General features: G+C 43.8%; 1 protein-coding gene across 5 annotated transcripts in view; it reads left to right on the top strand.

Annotated features, from left to right (window-relative positions):
• The window catches only part of CAMK1D (calcium/calmodulin dependent protein kinase ID), a 406,117-nt gene that overhangs the window by 114,649 nt on the left and 275,324 nt on the right, over positions 1–16,144 (top strand). The gene's annotated exons all lie outside the window — the stretch shown is intronic.

The raw sequence follows: 16,144 nt of genomic DNA, 5'->3' as shown, positions 1-16,144 counted from the left end.
CAAATTACAGACACCACCACCAAGAAAGATGAAGAATTCACAAATACATTCACCTTTTCATGGAAAAAAGTTTGATTGGGTATTTTAGCCTAGGATAATACCTATGATATCAGCTGGTTTGTATACCTTTTTAATTTTAATTTTTAATTTTTTTTTGTAGTGCTGGGGATTGAAGCCAGGGACTCAGTTATGCCAGGCAAGTGCTGTGCCACTAAGCTACACCCTCAGTAATCATGCAATTATGAATCTGGGATTTTTGTCTTCTTTATTTGCAGTGCTATGGATTGAACCTGTTTCAATGTATCCATTGTGTGTGAGGCAGGATCAAGAGGATCTCAGCTGGGCTGCACTGTTGGTTTTTGCTTGAAAGCATCTCTCTTTATCTGAGCTTTATCAGGACATGTGGCAAATGCATGTTGCTGTAAAATGTGGGAATTGCAGTTTGGGGAAGATGAGGTGGAACGGCATGGTGAGAGCAGTTGAAGGCATGTCACAGGACATTGATCCTGAGGCTTGAGATCTGGGTTAGTGTATAAACACCTCTTTGGTGCAGCGTTTGTGGAGGCGGAGGTGACCTGCTGGGGTTTCCTGGGGCAGGGATGAAGAACCCAGCAGGGCTGGGTGTCTCAGGCCTGACAGGTATCATGTCGTTCTTGACAGGATAAAATCTCAGCCATTTATAGTACAGTACATCAGATGAAGATAAATACTAGAAGAAGCTTAAATTTAGTTACAGGACCAGATTATCTATGGCGGATTATCTATGGAAAATTTTGAATCCCAGGCCAGCTTTTCTCTGTTTATTTTCGGCATACAGCTTACTTTGGGGCCATTTTTCTTTATCAGCTGGTGTGTTCTTGGGAAATACATGCTAATTTTTAACATTCATGTTACATGTCTACATATGCACATATTAAATCGGGACATCACAGGCAGGGGGGCAGCTGCTGCCTGGACCCCCCCTTGTCATTCCTAACCAGCCTATCATAAAATTGGGCATTTGGGGATTCATTTTCTTTTTGCTTTTGCCTTGAATTTTCTTGCGGCTCTTCACCTTCCTTGGTTCAGTTAAGATCTGACCATCTCATTGTCATGAATTTGAGATTTAGTAGTGAAATGGTTCAGTTAAGATCTGACCATCTCATTGTCATGAATTTGAGATTTAGTAGTGAAATGGTTTCTGTGTGTGTGTGTGTGTGTGTGTGTGTGTGTGTGTGTGTGTGTGTGTTGGGGGGGGGTGCTGGAGATTGAATCCAAGGGTGCTCCAGTACTGAACTACACCCCCATTTTAAATTTTATTTTGAGATGAGCTAGCCTCAAGCTTTTGATCTTTCCACCTCAGCCTACCCAGTAGCTGGGATTATTGGGGTGTGCCACCATACCCTGCAGTAGAATGAATTGTAAAGATAAACTACAGATCACTGGTGCAGGAATAGCTTCAACGTGGAATTTTGTATTATGTAAAACTTTTTCATTTTTCCTTCAATTAAAGTAAAACTGAAACTGCAAGCTTGTGGGCTATAAACTTGTTTCTGGTTACTTCCAAATGCACATCTTTTCACTCTTGTGAATTGTACTCTCTCTCTCTCTCTCTCTAATGAAAAATGAAAATGCCTTTTATTTCACAAAAAATTCTCAGACCCAGGCAAATAATTGTTTCTTTTAACTGCCCTATCTACCAGTGATCTTATAATAATGTAGGACATAATGATATCAGTTTTAACAACTCTTTAGGATGAGCTAAATGTTATCAGGGGATATTTCCAATTAGTTCCAACTGTGATATGCCTTTTCCAATTATCCAAGATGCTTCTCTTTCAATGTGTCAGTTCTTTGCAGTTTTCAAAAAAATATATTGTATTTTAAAAATCAAAGTTGATTTCCTAGTAAATGAAGCAAAATATGTAGCTGTGTAAGAAATTCAGAATTCCAGAATGGTTCACTGGGGCATATTGTTCATTTAAGGCTTGATGCTCTTCAGAAAGTTGAGGAATAAACATTTAGGCAATTGCAAGTGATGAAAATACTCCTGTTTGTTACACTGGTGGAATTCAGAAAGGAAGAATGTAGGAGAGGACTGTCAAAAATTTATTGAGGTAAAAGAGTGAACTGCAGATGCATATTAACTACTATAGGAAAAGTGTCTTTTATCCCTTAAAGATCTCTTTATGTATATGTTTTCTTAAATTGTTTCTTTGTTCTTTAAGGGATGCATACACGTATATTCTCAGTCAATGACCTTGATTAATTAATTTATGAAGGTGACATTCAATTTTAAAACTTAGAACCTGAACTTTAATGACTATCTTTTAGGATTAGGATTGGCTGCATGTGATAGACAACGATGAATAACTGTGACTAAAATGGAATAGGAGGTGTTTCTCTCTTGTACAAGCCCTGCAAGGGGTTCTAAGGGCCAGTGTGGTTTCTCATGGATCCTGAGTCCTTCCATCTTGTTGTTCTGTCTTGTGTGACTTGATCTCAGGGCCCCAAGTGGAGGCATCCATATTCCAGGCAGTGGAAAGGATATTGAGCCATGTGAACTCGCTACCTGATGGGTGGTCATGCTAATTCCAAGGAAGGGTGGGAAATACAGCCTCCATTCTGAGTTGTATGGTCCTTGCCTGAAATCAAGGGCTTTAAATCTCAGTGAAAGAGAGAATACCAGAGTCAGAGAATAGCCAGCAGTCTCTGTGACAGTAACAATCTAGCTATAAATATAATAGAATGATTCACTAATAAACAATCCATTGATCACAGATTAAGAAAGTTGAATTTCTTTTTATGGTTGTTATGGAGTTAAATTCTATCAGAGTTAAGATTTGGTATGCCCCCATGTATCAGTAGCTGAAGTAAACTTGACTTGTTCAAAATTATGCAATGCAGGTATTCAAACTCCCGTAGATTTTATTTGAAATTTTCCATCTGTACCCCCAAATGACTGGGTTTGAGACATGCACAATTTCATGAAAGCCTGATTTATGAAAATTGACTAAACTTAAGCCTCAGAAATGGCAAGAGAGTACAAATTAGGTGATTAGATTGGAAAGTGCCGAGGCTGGGAATAGTAGATGAAGGGGGTAGTGAGAGTATATTTGAGAGGGGTGGGGGAGGGTAGGAGGAAAGAGAGAAAAACAGGGATAAGACAAGACTGTGAGGATGATTAGGAGCCAGGGCATGGAATTTGTGAAGAGCAGGAACCCTTATACATGGGATCTTACACTGTGGCCTCAGCCAGACTGAATGGTTTTCCAGGTAGAGAGGGCCTTGGGCTAGGAGTAGGTGGGTCTTGGTAATAGAAGTATCCAGAGATGCTTTGGCTAAAGTATGTCTGTATGTATTGATGTGTCCAATTTCAACTTGGGCAACACCTGGGTGCTAAAGAGAACAAGCCCTTCAGGAGGCATAGAGTGTGTTCCCATCACTGGATGTCTTCAGAGAGAGGCTAGACCTCAGCTTCTCAGAGAGTGGGGATGACACAGGAAAGAGACTGGCTTCCAGAGGGAGGAAGATGGCGGTGAGTGTTGGCGAAGGGAACCTCCAAGATGGACAGCAGATGAAAGACTAGCCGATCTTCAGACCTTGGGGGACCTGAGACAATACCAAAGTCACTGTTGCCACTGAAGATATTCTCTCTCTCTCTCCCTCTCTCTCTCTCTCTCTCAATATATATATATTGCCATCCCCAATCAGCCTATCATAAAATAGACTGATATAGATAGATAGATATATAGATAGATAGATAGATAGATAGATATTTAGGCTTATTGAGGATGTGGTTCAGTGCTTAGTAGATCTGAAGAATTGTGAAAAGAAGCAAGGATTCTATTGCCTTGCTTTGTCTAGAGAGGTTTTCCTTCCACGGGATGCCATCTAATTAAAGATTTCTGTCAGTTTCACAATAGAAATTTGGTAACAGATACTCTTGTATAATGTTAGCTGTGGATATGTTAAGGCATAGATTGCGAGTGACATCCCTCAGATCATATCTGAGGTCTATATTCTTGGCTTCTAGATTTCTGCTTTTTTATTATTCATAGGAAAGTTAGTGATTTGAAATCCTTTCTATCACTTGCTGATTAATGGGCTTAGGGGAAAGAGGAATAGAACTAGGATCAGGTAAATAAAGGCTTCCCTGGCAGTTCTTCCATATTTTATCTTTTTTATCAATCTTGGTACTCAGAGGCTGAACTGATAAAGTCATTTAGGGTGACCAATAACCTTGGTTAGGATGCAGATGGATGGTTCTGGATCTTATTTCACTGCAGGCAGCCTGCACCTCTTTTCTCATTCTGATAAGGACCGTGCTGCTTTTTCTTTGCCGCCCACAATCCATATCCACATGCATATTTCATGATTTCCTTACCTTCCAGTTGCTTCTGAAAAAAAAAAAAGAAAGAAAAATAAAATGAAACAAGAAAGACAAGTCAGAGCCAGGAGCAAAAATAAACACTTTCATGTAGCTGGCCCTACAGCATTGGGATCAATTTCCCCGCAAACCTGGATCCCTTCCACGGAGCCTGAGAGGTGGCACACTTTGGGGTACTGGGATGGGATTTGGTGGGAAGAGCACAAAGCAGGGTGATTTTCTCACTCTTCTTCAACAAATGGGCTTGAAAAAGGGAGATTTTCCGCCCCTGAGCAATCAAGGAAAGAGGACCCTAAAGTCACGGCAGCTGGCTGCCATTTAGCTGGAGAACTTTGTAGAAATTCTCTCATGGGGGACATGGATATTAGCAGCTCACTACCCCACAGCAGGTCTCTGCCAAGACCTTGGGGTATCATTCCTGAACCTACTGTGTGCTCTGGGCAGACTGCTAAGGTCTGTAGTCTGCTTGAGGAGAAACAATTAGGGGAAGAAGGATTCCCTGTGGGTCATGTAGTAAAACCCTGAAAGTACCAGAGTGCTAGAGATGGTAGCCTTTGGCTCTGGAGGGCAGAAGAACACTGTCTGACTTCTTTCTCACTTGGATCAGAATCATTCACTCTGCGGACCTGTCCAGGCCTGGGCCTACCTTCTCTCAGACCACACTGAGGCCAGAGGCCCACGTGATGTAACACTGCCCAGCATGAATCTCTTCTGGTGGTGCTAAGTGACCAGCACCAGGGCCATTCCCTGTGTCATTGCTGAGGTGGCCTGCCTTGCCAGGGATTGAGGATTTTATAGGAAGAGTAACATATTTAGGTATCTGTATAGCTAAAAAGACCAGGCCAGGTTCACTTTTGCTTTGTGACCTTTGGCAATCACCTAACCTTTCTTGGTCCCTGTTGATAGGATAGGGTTGTTTGTCTGAAAATGCTTGGGCATTCTGCCAATTTGTCATTTAGTTGACATTTCTTTTAGAAAACACTAAGGTATGGAATTTTTTTTTTTTTTTGGATGAGGGGCTTACCAGCTATGTACAGAGGTACCGCCTGCACCTCTTACTTTATTGATTAGAAATGACATTATCAAATTCTCTGGTTAGCAGAAAGAAAAGAAAATCGTACCGTTAGTAAATGCTTGTGATGTAAACAGTTTGACACAGATGAAAACCCACAAGAATCCTCTGTGGCTGGCAGCATTGCTCCCACTTTACAGATGACGGAAGGAAAGTTGCCACGGGCATCTTGCCAAAGACCTCTGGGCTAATCATGCAAATATCTGGCATCAAGACTCATGTCCACCAGGCACTCCATCCTTTCCCGTGCTCACAGGGCTTCTCACAAAGCAACCAAGGAAAGTACAGGGAAGATGGAGACATGGCAGTCCCAGCCTATGTGGGTAGTAGCAAGTCCCTGTTTATTTTAGTTAGGTTTTTTTCTTTAAATAGTGCCCTGGGACAAAAATTACTCATTCTCCAAATTTTTATTGAGTCTTTGTATATTAAAACACTATGCATTGGCTCAAATCCCCTAAGCAGAGTGATTCAGAAATTCTGGCTCTTGTTTATGATATCATAAGGGACGTGGAGGATCTTATGTGCCTTCAAGCCTAGTTTACCCAGGGGCATAGGTCCCTGCTGTCATGTTGTTTCTGCCACCAATTGCCACATCTTGCTTTTCTTCTTATGTTAAGCATTCCTGGTATTTGCAGTCCCGAATTAGGTGCTTGGAGGAAATAAAAAGAAAAATAAAATAGCATGAGCTGTGTTGTCCAGGAATTCATGATTTATTTGAAGAGATAAGTATATTCTAGGGATTCTTAACTGGGAGCGATCCCTACCCCCAGCACATTTGGCGATGTCTGGAGACATTTGGGGGCTGTGTGGGCTGCTACTTGTATCTGTGGGTAGAGATCGAGGATGCTGCTAAGAGATCAGGGATGCTGCACAGGACACCCCACTCCCCCTGTACACACAAAGTATCATCTAACCCCAATGTCAGTGGTCCCATGTTGAGAAGCCCTGGCATGTCCCAAGGGTGTGTTCTCCAAAAGTGTGTGTAAAATGGGTGTGGGCACTGAAGTGTCTCTGCACACGGGCTTAACCAACCTTTATTGAACAGCATTGCACGACAGTCTCACCCTGTCTTCTTACCAGCCCCATGGAGCAGGAACTATCATTTACCTCCATGCTACAGAGGAAGAAACAGAAGCACAGCAGCCGACCTCGGTCCCATCCAGGAAGAGGCAGAGCCAGGCTTTCATCTGGGCAGTCCAGTGCCAGGACTCTCGCTCTTCAGCCACGGTAGCTCATGCTCCGGGTGTGAGGCCACCTGTCCTGTCCTGGGACTGCACTGGGTGGGAAGGGAAGGGGTGATTCCAGGAGCACTGAGGAGGCATGTTTGCCTGGGCACCTGCCTGGAACCTGGAGTTCTGTGATTTGTTCAAGATCCTGGAAGGTTCGTTCGTCTGCCATTTCACTCTTCTCTCCTCGGAGCCCATCTTTCCTGCGAGGGGGAATTGGCTTCGACAGCCCTGTGTTTACTCCTTAATTTTAGCATCTCTGCATTTTCTCCCTTGGCATGGGTTTAATTAGTTCTGCACTGTTGCCCATTCAGCGTGTTAGTGTATGTGCACGTGTGTGTATGTGTGTGAATGTGCAAACGTGTGTAGGTGTGAATATGTGTATGTGTGCATATGTATATGTGGTGTGCATGTATGTGTGTGTGTGTGTGTGTGTGTGTGTGTGTGCACCATATTATTCCTGCCCTTGTGTTTTTCTGCTGGGGTTGCACGAGGAGCACCTGCTTCTCTCCCTGTCTCGAGCAGCCAGGGGCCTGCACATGATGTATTTAAATACATTCAATGAGATGCGTGAACCAAAAACTACAGCTGAGTAGCAGGTCCCCTGTTGGCATGTGTCACAGCCGTCTGGCAGCCTGGGCTACTTTTAACATGGGAGGAGAGAGTGAGTGAGGAGAGGAGGCCGGGAAGAAGGAGGGAAGGAAAAGTGGAGTGTGCAGAGAGAAAGGGTGTTAGCAGCAGTAGTGGGAAGAGATGGTGGGAACATTCGTGAGTACAGATCTTATCACAAGACAGAAAATTCGCACGGCGCAGTTGACTCTTGGTGCAGGATTAACTGAGACTGATGCCTTCTCTGATAGTTTTTATTTTGTGTTTCCTAACAAAACAGGTTTTCCCTTTTTCCTTTCTTGTTGAGTCAATCTTGAGGAATTGAGTGATGGGCCTCTATAGTAGAGGGCACAGGGTGGAAGTTGATGTTAGAATATTTTCTCTTGGAATCCCACTTTGTGTTGATGTTAAAGTTACAGTCCAGATTCTTAAGCATGGAATATACTGGGCTTATGGTAGTGGGTTTTACTTGAGGAGACCTAAAGTTCTTGTGCGAGGACATTCAGCTCCATGTGACACATAAAGAAATTCCACAGGCTGGGCGTGGTGATGGACACTTGTAATCCCAGCAGCTCTGGAGGCTGAGGCAGGAGGATCACAAGTTCAAAGCCAGCCTCAGCAATTTAATGAGACCCTAAGCAACTCAGTGAGACTCTGTCTCTTAAAAAAAAAAATTCCACAAAGCTCCTCAAAGCTCCTGCACTCCCTATCTTGTAGAGAACCTATACATATTGACAAAAGAGTTATGTACTTGCATTAGTCTATCTTCTCCAGAAAACAGAACTAATAAGATTATACATACATACACACATTAATATATACTAATCTATCTATTCTCAGTGGACCAAAAACCCTTCCAAATATACAGCATATATTCCATCCATCCATCCATCTATTCATTCATTCATCATTAATTTCTGCATTGGGAATTGGCTTACATGATTATGGAGGCTGAGAAGTCCAAGATCTGCCATCGTCTGCAAGCTGAGACCCAGGAAAGCCAGTGCTATAGTTCAGTCCCAGTACAAAGGCCTGAGAACTGGGGAGGTGGTGGAGATGGTGGTGTAACTCAGTCAAATCTGAAGGCTCAGGAATTGGGGCATATACTTCCCAGGTTAGTACTGGAGTCTGAAGATCTAAGAACCAGGAGTGCAGCTGATCTGAAAGCAGAAGATGGATGACCCAGTTCAAGAAGAGAGAGCACAGTCACTGTCCCTTCCTCTACCACTTTGTCCTGTCTGGTCCTCAAATGAGGATTAGGTAGCACCTGCACACATTGGTGAAGACAGATCTTCCTTACTTGGTCTATCGATTTAAATGCTAATCTCTTCTGGAAACACCCTCAGAAACACACCCTGAAATAATGCTTTACCAGTTATCTGAGCACCCTGTAGCCCAGTCAAGTTGACACAATTAACCATCATGGTACCCAACACAGAAAGTCTGCATTTGAGTTCCACTGGGAACATGTCCATCAAGACCCTGAGGCTACTTTCTGTCTGTTCTTGTTACCTCCCTGGAGGTGATTTCTTTCATATTTTTTTCCCAAGTTGTGTAATGCACAGCCTCAGGTACCTTGACCTGTCCTCTGATTTCTTATCTCCTGTGATATTCTTCTGAGGTGTCAGCCCAAATCTCTTGCAGACAGGGCCAGAAGCTGCACTAGTTAGGAGCTTGCAACTGGGAGAACAGCCAGTAGCAACAGAGCTGCATGTCTGAGCACAGGTGTCACCTCTTCCTACTTCTGACAGCAGGGCAGTAATGCACTGTCATTGTGTTGTTCCTTAGTATCTGGTGTCTTTCTACCCTGCATTGCTATTTATTTTTATGGTGTTTAATGGTCATCATTAGCCCCATCATGTCCCGATAGGTGCAAAAGCAGTGAAAGAGCTTAGTCTTAGTACAAAGAGGTGTCCGATGGCTTTGGAGCTAAGGGACACCTGATGACAAGGTTTTCTGTGTGGATATGTGATTTCAGGTATAAGAACAGATGGCTTCCAAGAGTCTCCACAAACTGCATTTTGTAGGTAGAGGAGCTGATGGGCCTCTTGTGTCTTAAGGGTGCCAAGGAAGTCATCATTTTCCTTCAAAACCCAGGGTTGGCTAGTGATATAGAGTTCATTAAACCTGCTCTATAATTTTAAAAGCAATGAAATGGTGGTTAGAAACTATCTCCAAGGTGGATTAAAAGTTTCCCAATGTTACCAAGGTCCCTGCCATTTTTGAGCCTGTAATTGGTCTCTATTTCCTGGAGAGGATGTTTCCTGGCCAAGTGGTCCATCCAGCTTTTTCCCTGGTCCATAGAACAAGCATAAGTCATGTTCATTCCAAGCAATGACTGTCCTTTCTTGCGTGTGTGGCATGATTGCACAATAAGGAATAAACACTGGTGAAAGAAAATGGACCAGAACTAGCATCTGGTTTATGAGGATTTATTATGCTTCTTGTGACAACGTTGGATCCCTACTTTATGGCTTTATCACTGTTTGGTTTTTATTAAGGCCGGGACTGCATGTTGTAGCTTGTATCAGATAATGATGAAACAGAGCAGAGAAGGGCTGATCCCATAGAGTGAGTGATTTAGTGGCCTTTCCCCCACCCCGTTTCAGCCCTTGTATATCTCACATATATGAAAATCCCCCATTTTTCCCCCAAGAAGGGCAGTCTCAGAATTTTTTTCTTCTGCATGAAAGTCATAAATGAGAAAGGGGAGTGTAGGTGGATTCCAGGGTACACTGCATGCTGGATAAGTAAAGATGGCGTTGCTTAGCTTCCCAAACCTTTAGTTTTTCATCTGTGTAATGAGTGTATTATGCCTGTCTAGATTGCTTCTGGGGATTTCTATAAGGCTCAGAAAACACAGTGTCTAAAGAGTGCTTGGACACTCTAAGATACACTATACACTGTAAAACAGTTGATGGAATGATCCAGGCCCTCTCTTCCGTGTCCATCCAACACTTGGTACTATAGAGCACTGGGCTGGGGACCTTGTTTACTTTGTGTCTTTAGTTTCTGGCAGACGGATCAATAAATGTTTTTGGAATTAATGAAAAGGAGAAAGAAAATGATCTTTTAATATTCCCCACATAAACAAAGGACTGGGAACATTTTTCAAGTGAACTGTACTAATTAACAGAAGAAATGATTTATTGGGTGTTTTTTACAACACTGAGCACCTCTTTAAAAATTTTTAAGGATGAACGATGATGAATCTCTGAAAAATTTTGAAAACTTTACAGCTCTGTTTGTACAGGGCTCCTGGTCTGTAACTTGGATCTTTCTTGCAACCCAATTTCCTCATGATTCTTTTCTGGTGAGTAGTATGCAAAGTACATCCCTCAAGCCCATCAATACAGTAGAGAAACACAAAGAGGCTAAAAAAAAAAAAAAAAAAAAAAGCCCTGGAAATCCTGGGCCTGGTGGAAGATAGGTTTCCCAAATAGGAAATAGGTGACTTCTTTGAGGATCTGTCTTTAGAAATGGATGGTCTGTCATAAGCAAGATGGTCTGCCCATAGAATGCTCTTCCAGTCTTTTTAATTTCTGTTACTCACAAGAAGGCTGAAGGTCGAGGTGTACTACATTGTGCCTATGAGGGATTCCATCTCCTGCATCCCCTCTAGAATTAGGAAATCTTCTTGTTCCTTTTCCAAAACAACAGAGGGTCATTGGATGACAGAGCCAATTGATTCAGCCTAGCAGCTGCTTCAATTTGTGTAGAATTTGGGCCAGGGGCACCCCAAAGAGAGGGAGCTTTTCCAGATTTGTACAAAGGCATCATGGTGACTCCCTGAGACTTCTGTTTTCTGGAAAACCACCAACAGGTCCCTCCCACCTATGCTGCTTACCCTCTGCTGGACCCTTACTTCCATCCCTGATTCTTTCATTTATCTCTATGGATTGTCGGCTGCATTTCCCAGATAGCCCATTCATCCTTCCCTGTCTCTGGTGGTGGCACATTTTGATCCCTCCATCCTGTGGATATGGATGCTTCTCAAGATCATGTCCTAGAGTGACCCCTCCTTTCTCTATACTGGCACCTTGGTCATCTCATCTGGTCCCCGAGCCTCAGCATACCATCAGAACCAAATCATCCTCAGACATCCTCGTCTTCTGGGAAGCTTTTAGAATGCCGAGTCCTGGGACCTCTACCAGCGGTTCTGATCCCCTGGGTCTGGGGTAGGATGGGGACATTAACATTTCTACAGAATCCCAAGACATTTTGAGGAACAGCTCTAGGAAGACAGTTTCTCAGTCCAATCTCCATCTAGTTGTCTGCTCTCAACGAGAAGCCCTCATTTCCAGTCTAAAAAAAGCTAGGTTTTTATTTGGTGCCTCAGGCTAATCCTTCCAGAAGTAAATACATCATAGTCCACAGTAGCCAAGGGTGGAAACAACCCAGGTGTACAAGGAGGGATGAAAGGATAAACTGAATGTGATGTATGTATACAATGGGATATCATAATTTATATTATAAAAGGAAGGAAATTCTGACTCATGCTACAAAATGGATGAACCTTGAAGACATTGTACTAAGTGAAATAAGTCAGACACAAAGAAGAGTGACAGACGGCATAAAACAATAGCTTGATGGTCACAAGGGGTTAGGGGAGCTGGGTGGGGAGTTACAGTTCAATGGTACAAGTTTCCACTGGAGAAGGTGAAAAAATTCTGGAGATGAATGGTGGTGATGGTTGCATGACGGTATGAATGTACTTAATGCCAGTGAACTTGAAAAAGGTTAAAATAATAAATTTTATGTTGTACATATTTTATCACAATTTTTGACACATATAGGGGTCCAAGTGAGTTTTACCTCTGGAGTTACTCTGCCCAGTTTTACCTCTGCCCAGTTACTATAACTCTTAAACAAGGGGAGGCTTTGGCAGTCTCTCAACTTGGTTCTGTATTTTATCCAAAAGTAATGAAATGGAATGTCTTTCTTTCCTAAATGATTTTTTTTTGTGGGGTGGGGGTACTGGGGATTGAAATCAGAGGCACTCAACCCCTGAGCCACATCCCTAGCCCTACTTTGTATTTTATTTAGAGACAAGGTCTCACTGAGTTGCTTAGCACCTCGCTTTTGCTGAGGCTGTCTTTGAACTCACCATCCTCCTGCCTCAGCCTCCCAAGCTGCTGGGATTACAGGCATATGCCACTGTGCCAAGCTCCTAGATTCTTTTTAAGAATTTTAAAGGAAATGGAGCTCCTAAGCAAATAGCACTCTGGAAAACTCCCTTGCCTCTCCTCGCTCTGGTCTCCTTCCCTTTGTTGGGCTGATGTTCTTGGCCTTGCTGATCAGAAGCAGCCTTTCCCCTTTGGGGAAAGAACTGAGGCCCAGGCCAGGAAGGTCTGGTAGCAGGAATCATCTTCAAGAAGGGTGAATGGGGACAGAGGCTGTGACCATTCACATCTTATGACATTTTGTCTTGTAAAGATGCTGGAAGGCATCTCCGTAGCAGCAAAGGCCAGATCTCAGAGGCTGGGGAGCCTTCACTGGAGTTAAGGCAAGATTTTCTTGTCATAGCTGCTAATGGGAAGGCCAACAGGCTCCCACTTGACTTTGGTGAGTATGCCAGTCGCCGCCCTGATTCAGGCACGAAACATAGCCATTTCCTTCACGCGGAGTCCAGCTCTTGGCTGAAGAGCCACTACAGACAAGCACTTGGCCACACCAGTGTTTTGTCCTGACAGGAGTCAGTCTGCAATGTCGGCTTCCTTCTAGAGGGGAATTTGCTTCTCTTGATGCAGATGGGGTGATGGCATACTTTTTTTCTAGAACCTTAAAGTTTTAGAATGTGACTTCCAGGTGACCTGGTCTTGAGGATGGTCCTGAGGCCTCATCTCCTGTAGATTCCACCACCTCCCAACAGCACCAGCCTCAGGACCATCCTCAAGACCAGGCCTTAAACACATGGGCCTAAGGTGGGCATTCAAGATCCAAAGTATAGGACATAGGTAAAAACAAGTGGAGCAAGAATGGGACCATTTGCCAAAGGGACACATGGTCCTGCTGCCATCCCTGGACACTCATGTAATTTAGGGCTTCCCAAGAGTCACCAATGACCTGAGATTTCAATCTGCCCCCCCCCCCACACACACACTTGAATCAATCAGAGGAGTGGCTTCTGCAGGACACAGTGGGGACACAAATGTGTAAGTGAGGCGTTTTCTGGATTCCTATGTACTCATTCTGCAGGGAAGACAGTGCAGCTGAATGCAAAGGAATGCAAGCCTCAGCCCTGACAAGGAGTGAACAGCCTTAATTCAGCAGTGTGCACACAGTTGATTTCTCTTTCCGTAAAGGCAGTCCCTGCTCACGATAAGAAATGGAGACCAGGGAAGGGAAAGGATTTGGTGCAGTTAGACTTTGCAAAGCCCCCGATTCCAGAACAGGATGGTTTGACCTCCGTTGTTCATCCCTTCAGCACTTATGCAGTAGGCAGAATTTGAATTTGCATTTGGTTTGTGTTGCAGAATATGCTCACATTTTCCTTTGCTGGCAATTGTCCTGGCTGTCAATGTCAGCAGGCTGTTCGTGGCAGGGAGTCTGGGATTTTGGAATTGGAACATCTCCCTTCCTTGGCCTTTATGAATTATCACTCAAAAGCCGTAGTCAGCTCGATTATATATCAGGGTAGAGGTTTTCAGCTATGGCTGCAGATTAGAATCATCTGAGGGAACTTTAAACACACACTCATGCACCTGAGCCCTACCCCAGTCCAGTTGGATCAGAATCTCTGGGTGGTGCCCAGACATTGGGATTTTCTTTAAACCATTCCTTGGTTAATTCAAATGTGTAATGATGTCAAGAACTGAGAGCCACCCAGAAGGAGCTTACACCAGGACAGGATGAGTATAGAGACTTTTTTTTTTCCCAATTACAGAGGTCATGAGAATGGATCGTCTGCAAATTCTCATCAGGCCAGAGGCATCTCTGGGTAGTGGGGAGCACATGTCTGACCTACGAGTGTGGTGATTCCTGGCTCTGTGCTGTGGAAAAGCTGTATGAGTTTATTCAATGCATGTGGTTTGTTTCTCGGTTTCTTTATCTGTGGAGTGGATACAGCAATTCCTACCCCATATTCCTTACAGGGCTGTTAGAAAGGAGCTAATGAAATCATATATTTATGACAAAGCAAATTTGAAAATAAAGTAAGCACTCCACAAAAGAAGCTCTGCTATTGTCTGGCATATTTTGATGTAATAAAAAAGCCAGTGCATTGTTGTGCATCTAAAAGGCTTAGCCTGAGTGCATAAATAAATATCAAATGTGTGGATTCATCCAAATGTTTCTAAAACCCTTTCCAAAAGAAGCACACCGAAGAATCGATCTGAATACCTTTGGGATTCATTTGAGAGAAATCAAGGCACAAAAGGCACTGCCTTAAGCTGCCTCTGGGTTTGGACAACTATGGAGTCCACACTAGCAAAAAGCCATTTTTTATTTTTTTGTTTTTTAGTTCCTGGGGATTGAACTTGGGGGCACTCAACTACTGAGCCACATCCCCAGCCCTATTCTATATTTTATTTAGAGACAGAGTCTCATTGAGTTGCTTAGCACCTCACTGTTGTTGGCTGGCTTTGAACTTGTGATCCTCCTGCCTCAGCCTCCAGAGCTGCTGAGATGACAGGCCTGAGCCACCATGCCTGGCTCCAAAGCCCGCTTTTGTTGCACCTGCCCCTGGGGAGACTCAGCCCGTTCCTGGGACTGTTACTAAACAGAGCATGTCTTTATGTTCTCAGATAAAGCCTCACTGGGGCTCCCAGGGCTTCTACCCCTCGACTGTGGCAGTTGTGCTGTTTTTCTGCTTTTCATTTGCCCCTTGGTAGGTAACTTTTCATCTGGAAGTGGGCGTGACGCTGCGAACGGGCCATCTGTGTGCTTTGTTCAGTGAGGTTGTGCTCAGAAAAGCTCACATGGGCGTTTGCTTACTTCCCAGGGAAAAAAAGTTTCCTGGTGCAGGTGATTTCACCGTGTTCCAAGAGTGCAGGGGAAAAACAAGCAAGCCGTGCGGGGTGCATGTTGACAGTTCCCATGATAGATGGCCCAGAGCAGGCCCAGGGTGTTTACCTTTGCCTCACTTGTTTTCTTTTCTTGGACAGAAATCGACGGCACACACCTGAAAGGACACTGTGGGGTTTGTGCTCTTTTCCCATCATGAGTATCAGGAGTTTGGCTTTACTGTCCAGGCCAGCCCCACAAGAGAACATTCGGATGGGGACTCATTTTTGATACAATCCCACAGTCAAGTATGTCTTGCTGTAGCTGACTGGCTGGGTGTTTTGCTGGGTTTATCATTCAGCCTTTTATTTGCCTGTTTCTTGACCAACCAGAGGCCTTCCTGAGCTCCCTCTATAAGATGTTAGGAGGACAGGTGAAATAATGAGACTTGGTGAGGCCACAGCCACCCTGGTGGTGGTGCATGCATATATTCCTAGCTACTTGGAGGCACAGGCAAGAGGACCACAAGTTGGAGGCCAGCCTAGGCAACCTAGCAAGACCTTGTCTCAGAATAAAATTTAAAAAGGACTGAGGATGTAGCTTAGTGGTACAGAGCTTGCCTTGATGTGCTTAAGTCCTGGATTCAATCCTCAGTACTGGGAAATAAAGTGAGGGAGGTTGTAAACATAGGTGGATATGCCTTGGGGAAGCCATTCTGGCAGGCTTTTGGGGTTTTGTGACTGAATATACTTCAGATGGGCCTTTGCAGAATGAAAGAGCATTAGTGTAAGTATATGGGCCTTCCTGCTTTCAGTGCTAAGCCTCTAGCTACTGAAGGCATTCATATGCATTAGGCACACATAGTAAGGCCTGTTAGGAATATTGAGTTTCTGGAGGGCACAGCCCTGGACTTCTACACAAAAA

This window comes from Spermophilus citellus (assembly GCF_964194105.1).
Source record: "Spermophilus citellus genome assembly, chromosome: 6".
Classification (NCBI taxonomy): Eukaryota; Metazoa; Chordata; class Mammalia; order Rodentia; family Sciuridae; genus Spermophilus; species Spermophilus citellus.
Note: the sequence above shows the minus strand (reverse complement) of the source record. Positions and strands in the feature narration are given on the sequence as shown.